Source organism: Lycium ferocissimum, chromosome 12, assembly GCF_029784015.1.
Source record: "Lycium ferocissimum isolate CSIRO_LF1 chromosome 12, AGI_CSIRO_Lferr_CH_V1, whole genome shotgun sequence".
NCBI classification, from domain to species: Eukaryota; Viridiplantae; Streptophyta; class Magnoliopsida; order Solanales; family Solanaceae; genus Lycium; species Lycium ferocissimum.
Window position 1 is genome coordinate 56717116 of NC_081353.1, and position 7376 is coordinate 56724491.

General features: G+C 36.2%; 1 pseudogene; it reads left to right on the forward strand.

Moving 5' to 3' along the window:
* Positions 1 to 349: 349 nt before the first annotated feature.
* LOC132039473 (probable disease resistance protein At4g27220) lies at positions 350 to 4001 on the forward strand (annotated as a pseudogene).
* Positions 4002 to 7376: the final 3375 nt, after the last annotated feature.

Consider the following 7376-nt stretch of genomic DNA (forward strand, 5'->3'; position numbering starts at 1 on the left):
AAAAGGTGCAAATATACTCCTCAACTTTGAAATTTAGAGCAGATATGCCCCTCATCAAAACAGTGGTGCATATATACACATGTCGTTACACAAATGGTGCAGATATAACCTTTTCGTTGACGAATTTTTTTTAATTAAAATAAAAGCCCATTGTAAGGGTATATTTGCACCTTTTTCAAAGTTTAGGGGGTATATTTGCACCTTCTCACACATGAACACTTTTGCCTTCTTTAATTCAACCATGAATTTGAATTTATTGTTTTGGTGATCAAATTTCTTTTTGTGCACATCTACTTATTAAATCTACCATAAATGCCCCGAATTATTTTTATGCAGATGCAAAGAACAAATGGCAATTCGGTCACTTATGATTATTGGGAATAATAAGGAATCTTGAGCTTTTGAGAAAAATTAATCTCAAGATTTCTTATTTATTCCCAATAATCGTAAGTGACCGAATTGCAATTTGTTTTTTGCATCAAGATAAAAATAATTTGGTGCATCTATGATAGATTTAATAAGGAGATGAGTGCAAAAAGAAATCTAATCATCAAAGCGATAAAATCCAAATTAATCGTTGAATCAAAAAAAAAAAAAATCATGTGTGGGAAGGTGCAATTATACCCCTAAACTTTGCGAAAAGCTGCAAATATACCCTACAATGGCTTTAATTAATTGAAAAAAAAAATCAGGAAAAAAGGTATATTTGAACCATTTGTGCAACGGCAGGGATATATGTGCACCATTTTTTAGCAAGAGTATATCTGCTCTAAATCGCAAAGTTGAAGAGTATATTTACACCTTTTATTTCTGCTAAACATATTCAAAAAGTTACTTATAAGTTGGAAAGTAGAAAATATTGTATGTTGATTATAAGTTTATCCACTGCAACTGAACTACATTATTATGGTTTTTTTTTTTTTTTTTTTTTTTTTTTTTTTAGTGCTTTTTGGAAGATCATGAACACTTTTATTGAGAAGGTAGTAGACTTTGGAGTAAATAAGTTCAAAAGTACTATCAGTGAATTCGTTGATAATTTGAAGAGTCTGGAAAGAAGCGTAAAGCAATTATCAGATAAAGCATTCGATGGGAAGACCGAGGTGGAGAATCGAGAGCGATCTGGGAAGAAGAAGAGGAAAAGAGAAGTTGGTTCTTGGTTTGACGAGGTTATAAAGATCAAAGAAGAATTATGTGCTTTAAAAGAAGAAGTAACAAGAGGGAAGAAAAATGGAGGTGCTTTGGAGAAGATGAATGGAAGGGCTGGAGAACATCTTGAGCAAAGTAAACATTTTGGAAGACTCGTACATGATATGTATGAGAGCGAGGAGTGTCTACTGCTGGCACCTCAAGTTCATGAGGAAACATCAAAACAAAATTTAGAAGTGATTTGGATGTGGTTACATGCTGAAAATGTCTCAAGCATCGGTATATATGGTATGGGAGGTGTGGGCAAGACGACTTTGGCAAAGCATATACATAATCGTCTTGTTAATGAGATTCGTTATCAAGTCTGTTGGGTTACTGTTTCTCAAGGGTTTAGCATCAAAAGATTACAGGATGATCTTGCCAAAATTGTGAATCTGGACCTTTCTGATGAGGTTGATGAGCATAGAAGGGCAGACAAATTAAACCGGGCATTCAAAGAAAGGAAGAACATTGTTGTCATATTGGATGATGGCTGGGATCGCCTTTGCTTGGAGAAGATGGGTGACCCTCTTGGTGTGGAAGGCTGTAGACTGATTCTAACTACTCGCTCATATGAAGTCTGCCAAAAGATGGGTTGTAATAAACTACTCGAAGTGGAGAAACTCAATAGTTATGATGCTTGGGAGTTGTTCAGGCAGAATCTAGGATGCGAGAATGTGCTTAGCCTAGATATCGAGCCTGTTGCCAAATCCATGGGAGGAAGGTGCAAGGGCTTGCCACTCGGGCTCATCACTTTGGCGGGTAGCATGAGAGGGGTGACTGATATAAGGGAGTGGAGGAACGCTTAGAAAGAATTCCCCGATGAACTGCAGTATAGTTATGATTGCTTGAGAGATACAAATATGCAAAAATGCTTCTTGTACTGTGCTTTGTGCCCTGAGGACCGTAAAATTGATAAAGATGAACTCATTGGTAGATTTATCATGGAGGGATTGGTTAATGGAAATACTAGGCTAGAAGAGTTTAACCAGGGCCATACCATATTGAATAAACTAGTGAAGGTCTGCTTACTTGAAGCTAATCCTATAGGAGAACTAGTAAAGATGCATGATTTACTCAGGGAAATGGCATTACGGATCACAAATGTTAAACCAAGGTACATGGTAAGGGCTGGAATAGGATCACAAGTGCTGGAGGAGAAAGATTGGTCATTCGATTTGGATAAAGTCTCTTTTCTTATAAGCGAGATAAAGGGAATCCCTGAAGACATGGCACCCAATTGCCCCACATTATCAACCTTGCTTTTGTCTAATTGTAGTTTGAGAAGGATCCCAGGTCCTTTCTTTCAGTACATGAACAACCTCCAAGTACTCGACTTGAGCTCCAACCCAGAGCTTAAGAATTTGCCGAGTTGCATATCTGACTTGGGAAGTCTTAGAGCACTCTTGCTTCCACGATGTAATAAGATCAGATTTATACCTCCACTGGGAAAGCTCAAAAATTTGAGGGTGTTAGATCTATCTGGCACTCTTATTGAGGAATTACCTCAAGGCATGGGAAGCTTAGTCAAGCTGAAATTTCTAGATATGGGTGAATTATATCTTGATGAATTGCCAAAGGAGATATTACCTAAACTTTCCCAGCTTCAATACCTCAAACTTCCTCAATTTGTGAATGCACGAGGTGGAGACTTGGCCAGCTTAGCACTGCTCGAAGAATTGAAAGGCCAGTTCTGCGATTTGCATAACTTCAACTAGTTCATGAGAAGTCGCCCTTACTATGAGAGAGATTGGAGGTATGACATATTTGTAGGGCAAAAGATGTTTCCTTCTCATAATGATGACTTTGGAGATGGTATATCGAAACAAAGAAGAGTGATTGTAGAAGATTGCACCATTGAAGCAGGTGGAGGAGATGCGCCAACATCAATAATTCTTCCACATTGCATTGACATTCTAGAGATTACAAACTGCCATGGACTGAGTAGCTGCTTGGTGGAAAATTTTCTGTCACGTACTACTTTAACAGGCTTGAGCTCTGACATCGTTGCTTGTGATGACATAGAATGGATTTTAGACGTGCCCTCTGGTAGGAATACTACTACAGACCCACACTGCATACATTTCCATAGTCTGCTCGTTTATTCTTTGCCAAATCTTGTTGGGCTTTGTAAGGGAAAAATTGCCTCTCCCATCTTCTCGGGTCTAACAGAATTGAGTATCACCAAGTGCCATAAGATGAAGAAGTTGTTTCCACGGGCTATCTTGCAGGATCTCAAAAACCTTCAGAAGCTCAATGTATATTGTTGTGATGAGATGGAAGAGATAATAGCAGAGGAAGCAACTGACCAAGAGGGAAGTAGCCAATTAGGTACAAGCAGCAATCCCAGTGGTTCTTCAGTGAGTAGTGACATTCTCATTCTTCCAAAGCTAAAAGAGCTCACACTGTCCACCCTGCCTAAATTGAACAGAATCTGTGAGGGAAAACTGATCTGTGATTTCCTTGAATCAATTAGTTTAGATCGCTGCCGCGAGCTGAGGCGGTTGCCTTTCTATACTCCCACTACAAATGGGCATCCTCTCCCAGCCCTCCAAATCAAAGTTGAAGAAAAATGGTGGGAAACATTGGAGTGGGACCAATCCTACGTTAAGAGCCTCATCCAACCTTACATAGTGCGAAATAGTTAAGGATCCATATTTTGTTAACAAGAAACATTTGTTTTAGATTCAGCTTTATGTTTTAGATCCTTTCTCTATGATGCAAGTGTTCTACTTTTGTTACCTAATGCTAAGTGCATCTGATGATGATGATGATATTTCATTTGATGATTGTGGATAGTTAGGCATTGAGTCTCACTGGCTGAGTAATAGTTACGCATTGTGAAACTTATTTTACTTACTTCTATTAGGGAAATTATTTTCCTCATTTTTAAGAAACTTGTTTTTTTTAGAGAGAATGTTTTCAAAAAATTTTCAACTACAGAACATGAAATATCAAAAAATATTTTCCTCTACTGAACAATCTTTAAGTTTGTAGTCATTTTCTTTTTGGTTAATCTCTCATGTTAGTCATCAATTTTTTACGTCTTAATTGTATTTCTCTTACTATTATGCTACATCTGCGTTCTTTCCTCATAAGCAACACTTTTCTGATTTCAGTTCTTGCTTTGTACTTCTTTTGGGAGACGTGGGGTGGGTGGTTGAATGGAGGAGAGCTGAACACGAACGTGTTCTGGATTTTGAACAACCAACAGTATCGAGTTTTGACGTAGATCACTTAATTATTGCTGAAGCTCTAATCTCATTCCACAAACTAATTATTAATTTATAAATTTTTGTTCTACTACATTTTCAAAACAGTTTATTTTAAAAAATTTTTTTTCAAAAGTATTTTTCAAAAAAGTATTTTTACTGAAAAAATACTTTTCGCTAAAAAGTTATTTTGATCAATTAATTTAAAAAAGATTTTGAAGAAGAATTAGTGTTTGGCCAAAACTTTAAAAATGTTATGTGTATTTTTTCAAAAGTATTTTTCAAAAAAAAGTGCTTTTGGAGCAAAAGCTATTTTTTTTTAGATTCTAAAAAATCATTTATACCCCCAAAAACATTTATTTTTCCTCAAAAGCTGTCAAACACCTCATTTTTTTTAAAAATAAGCACTTATTAAAAAAATAAGTACTTTTGGGGAAAAATAAGTTTGGCCAAACAGGCTATTAAATTGGGACGGACGGAGTATGTAATTTCGAATAACATTACATAACATTTGTTATGATTAACAGGGTATAACTTGCGAGGCATGTTCAAGACTAGTTAATAATTAAAAGGGGAAGTTTCTATATATTGTTATTGTTACTACCAATAGAAATGAGATGTTTGTACTTAATAAAACATTTTATTAATTATTTGTTCTAATTTTTTAATGTAGTTTTCAGAATTAGATAAAAATCGATGAAGAGAAAAATATAGTTCCTGGTAGAAAAGGAGTAAGAAATATTACCTCTCTCTATATCTATACTATTTTAAACCCTACGAAATCCCTTATCAAAATACCGGTTACTTTTTTTTTATGCTTTAACGGTAGATTTCGTATTGGACAAAATTGTTGTTTTGATTATTTTCTAATATTTAGTACTTTTGGAATCAACTAACTTTTTTGTTGCTATTACCCTGTTTGGATGGTTGTTTCCCGTAGTTCATTAATGTATGGTTTTCTAGGAAACCATGTTTGTATCCGCTGTTCTTAAAATTATATTGTATAATATCAGTAATCCGTAATTAAGTGCAATAGCCATGAATAAGTTCAATTTTTGTAACCACGGATTTGGTGATTTTTGTGTGGTTATGTATTTCATTTCTCTATTATACCCCCACCATCCACCCCCACCCCCACGCCACCACCCACTACCCCCACCCACCTCACACTACACACCCACTACTAAAAACCGTAAAAAACCGACCGCCCGTGTCGATTTTTTCATTGAAACTGATGGAAAAGCGACCCAACACGGTCCATCGATTTTCATAGCGTCTCTTTTTAGAAACCGACGGACTGCGTCGGTTTTTTGCAACGGACTGCATCGCTTACGTAGTCTGTCGATTTTATATCTAATAATAAAAAAATATTAAAAACAATCGACGGAATGCGACATTTTTTTAATTTTTAATTTTAAAAAAAATAATATAAATTTTATAAAAAACTGACGGACTGCGTTGGTTATTTATTTAATTTATATATTTTTTTTAATAAAAAAAACCGACAGAGTGCGTTGGTTTTTTTCGTCGATTTTCTGGAAAAAAAACCAGCAGGTAATTGCTGCATTTTCTGCAGCCACACCTGCACAAAATCAGTACAAAAACTAGCACAATAACCTGCTCAAAACCAGCACTAAAATGCTCCAAATCAATTCTAAAAGAGGTACAACACATAAAATCACCCTAAGTAACAACCAAACACATCAAACACTATCTAAACACATCAAATACGATCTAAATAGACCATCAAAGTTCAAAATATTCAAATGTCCCACCAAAATTACCATTAAATAGTTCTACATAGTTTTAACATAAGTCCATAAAGCATAAAACATAAGTCCGTTATGAAATCCAAACTACTGCAACGCTTCATCCTGTATTCGGGCTACGTAATCACCGTCATCATCATCTTCCGGGTTGGAGGTTAGGGGGTCGGGGGGGGGTGGGGGAGAAAGGGGCACTCCAAATCGTCCGCATGCAATGTGGCTTTTAACTTGTGCCTTGAGCGATTCAAGGTTCGCTTTCATCAATTTACTTTCCGCAACTCTTTGTGCCTCGGTTTGCACTAATTTCCGATTAAGTTTTTCGATTTGCTGCGCCATAGCTGCGACCTGAACACCATCAACTCCCTCAGCTTGTTGAAAAGACCCTTCATCTCGCAATCCTGACCGAAGGCGACTTAAGTTGTTCCTTGGGCCTAGACCGTACGCTCTATCCTTTTGTACTCCCCCAACTGCTCTACACCAAAATTCTACCTCTAATTCCGGTGGAGAACGGCTTGGGTGGTCAAGCCGAGCTCTTTGCATCAGCCTCACATCTTACATAAATTGCATCTGTATATTTAAAAGTGAAACTTAGTGTATAACGAATATATCATAATTAGACTTATATATAATTGCTTAAATAATAAAATTATCACTTACACAAGAATAATGAGCCCTGTTCTCAACCCATTTGATCGGATCCAACTCCTCCTCCTTTTTTGCGTGGGTCTTTAGGAATAGCTCATCCTGAGTCGACATCGTTACCCTAGCCTTTTTTTACAAAAAAAAAAAGAAAAAAAGAAGAAGAAGTTAAAGATAGAATTAATAACTCACTAATGACATATTGATCTTAGATAACTTTAAAAGTATAAAACTACTTACCATTGTCCTAGCCACGTGCCCCTGACTTCTTTCACCTGCAGTGTGCAAAGAGCCACTTTTCTGGGACGTACGGGCAACCTTTTCCTGCTCAGACTTGGCAATAAACTCAGGAGTTTGTCAACATGCCTTAAGTTGCTCCCACTGTTGATAAGTTATTATTTTACCAACTTATTTCTTTTTTAATCTTAGATTGTTGCTATGTTTTGATTGAGAAAATAGTGCATTTAATGTCGTTTACTTTCATTTATAGATTCATATGATTGAGAAGAGCTTTGGAAGAAACCAAGTGAAAAATAAATTCAAAAAGAGGCCAAATCAAAGAAATGACAAAAAC